Consider the following 3,180-nt stretch of genomic DNA (forward strand, 5'->3'; position numbering starts at 1 on the left):
TATATATATTTATGAAGATGATTCTCTATTCTAGTACATCTTTTTGGGCATGGACTAATTTGTATCTCTTCATACTCATTCATATTCTGCACAATCTGTGTATACCAAACTTAAGAGAGGTATGACCTTAAATTTAACTTTTTTAAAAACTGGGAGGTCAGTAAGACTTAAATTGTATACAGAAGTTCAAAAAAAAAAAGAATTAGAGTTAAATAAGGTCATGTGGGAGTCTTAACCCAATAGGGTTGGTGTCCTTATAAGAAGAGACAGAGAAACCAGGAGTACACGTGCATAGAGAAAAAGCCATGTGAGGGCCCAGCAAGAAGATGGTTAAGTAAAAGCCAAGGCAAGACGCCTCAGGTGAAACCAACCATGTTGCTGCCTTAACTTTGGAATTTTTCCTCCAGAACTGTGAGAAAATAAATTTCTGTTATTTAAATCACCTATTCTATTACTTTAGTATGGTGGCCCTACCAGAATGATACAGTAAAGAATCCTATATCTGGAAAATTATTTGCAAAACACATTTCTGACAAATGGCTTATATCTAGAATATATAAATAATTTACTGGGTTCCCAGAAATTGTCAAATTTAGGCTGACTAACATTTTTTTCTATATCTGTAAGACATTATTAAATTTTCTATCATCAGGCCTGTCTGAATTTAACCTCTTTATTTTATTTACATAGTTATGATTCTGATGCTTAATAATAACTGCCTAAAGCTACAAATTATGGATAAGAAGCCTAAGTTATCCACAATATATTTACAGACACTCTACTATCTAAAAATTACCCTGAGATGTTCCCTACCTGTAAAACAAGATTACTAGTACCTGGACTACTAAGAATAAAGTGACACTGTTGTTGCAAATTTGAAATGTATTACTAGTCTCATTTCACTGAGTAGGAAAATGAAGACCTCTAAGAGATGGCGCGAAGGGAAGGGAAGAGGGGAGAAGGAAAAGTAAAAATAATTAAGATGAGTTATGTGCAAGTACCAAATATCAACAATGAATGTAATAATTATGTACTGCAAGCTAGGCATGGTGGTGTATGCCTGTAATCCGAGCACTCGGGAGGCTGAAGCAGGAGGATTGCTGTGAGTTTGAGATCAGCCTGGGCTACACAGTTAGTTCCAGAGCAGTCTGAACTACATAGTGAGGCCCTGTCTCAAAAAACAAAAACAAAAACAAAAAGTTTGTACTCCAAATATGTACTAATAAAAATAAAAAATTTTAAAAAAGAATAATGAGGACTCTAAAAGATGCAATAATTGGCCTAAGATTATAGAACTAAGTATAGGATAGTATCGCTGAAACTGAAAGCCAGAATTTTTTCTTCCTAGTTGGGTGCTCTTTCTCTCTACCATATAGTAGTTCTCATACCATTTTCCCTCACTAATATCAGAAGATCTGGCACCTACAAGAGATCATTTTTTAATGTACAGCTTATAGTCTCAGTAGTATATGAAAATTAGTAATTCATGCACTTATCATTTCAAAAAATAAATGGCAATTTATTGTGTTATGAAATCTGAACTAAGTATCATGAAAGTCTTGGAGGTATTCAGAGATGAACCACTAGTGAATAATTTGAATTTAATTAATCTATAGGAGCATTTCTATATAACACCTCCAATTAGAGCTGCATATAACTTAGATAGCTATAACTAGAGCTAATATGATCACAGTGTCAAACTGATCCTATTTATCTATAAGGACATAGAGGGGAGACAGAAAGAGAGAGAGAGTCTACACTCAATCACATCACTCTATGGCTCCTATATTGTTTCATGACTATTAAACAGTACTAACCAGATTTATCTACCAAATTAAGTTTAAAGAAAGCAGAGGAGGGAGTAATAGTTAAGTTAAATACATTTGTCTTTAAGTTTAGAAAAAATTATGCTACCATACAAGGGGAAAAATTTATAATTTTTCATAAATGGGAAATGGGGAGATTAAACTTTGACTTGCATTAGATTTTCTTAGACCAGGGGAACTTCTTGGGCAGTTTTTATTACTTTATTTTTCAATCTCTTTAATGTAGTCTTGGATAAATGTGAAATGGAAAAAATGTAGCATTTCCATGGAGCTTTTGGGCTTTATGCTCCAAAAATGTTACTCACTTTTTCTCCACCCCCCATTCCCACTGCTACCCCCATAATGTAACAATCCAAGAGGTATTACAATGTACCTTTTGGGAAAAGTGACTCTTTGCAATTATTTTGGCTCATAAGTACATCCCATTTGTTCCCTAATGATTTCTCACCTCAACTTCCCAGAAAAGTATTTCCTAATACCTCAGTTGTGATCAGTATTTCTGTGAAGTAAAGCTGCTTCCCAATCCTGCCCTTGCCTCAAGTGGAAAATAATCTTGGCAACCTCAATAACTCTGCCAACAAACAGTTCAGAGAGTCAGGCTTACTGGCCAGTGATTTCTTTGATAAGGTTTCTGGGATAAAAGTAAAAAACTAAAAAAGAACAAATTCACCAAACTTGATTGTGTCATGATGGATAAACGAAGAAAAAGTTTGATTGCTGGGGACGTGATAGAAGAGTTTGAATGATGCATGAGTATAAAGTTTCAAGAAGAGTAAGAGGACAATTGCCTTTGTAACTTCTATTCTCCCCCAAGCAATATAATAACAGAATTGCAGAGAAGAATCTGACTTATAAAATATATTTTACCCAAAGACAATGGAACTGATCCAGCTATCACTAAATTCTCAGGTGTCTGTTGCTCCTTCCCCTGACTTCCAGCCAGAAATTTCTAGAACAGATAATAACTTGCCACATGTACAAATACTGTCCTCTTCCTAAATATTTATATATGAAGATTTTGTTCTCCCTCACTCACTCACTCCACAGCCATGACACTATTCATCTTGTCAAATACACATCTTTCTTGGATGCCAACAAAACTCTTCTTCAGATATCTGCTTGGGCTTGGGTTTGGGGTTAGGAAATAATCATACTATAGTTGTTCCTCTTCACTCATCTTTCTGATGACCTGAGAGATAGGGTGAGCCTAAAGTAAGAGCTTGGAAGTAAGTGTCTCAAAATGCTTATCTTTATTGACTCCCTTAGTGATCCTATCACTTCCTGGAGCAAAAGTTGCCATTAGTTTAACCTTATCTGGCATAGCTACCTTAGTTGTTCTTCATCAAGTAGGTAA

The sequence above is a fragment of the Fukomys damarensis genome, unplaced genomic scaffold (genome assembly GCF_012274545.1).
Source record: "Fukomys damarensis isolate Sample0158 unplaced genomic scaffold, DMR_v1.0_HiC HiC_scaffold_39, whole genome shotgun sequence".
Taxonomy (NCBI): Eukaryota; Metazoa; Chordata; class Mammalia; order Rodentia; family Bathyergidae; genus Fukomys; species Fukomys damarensis.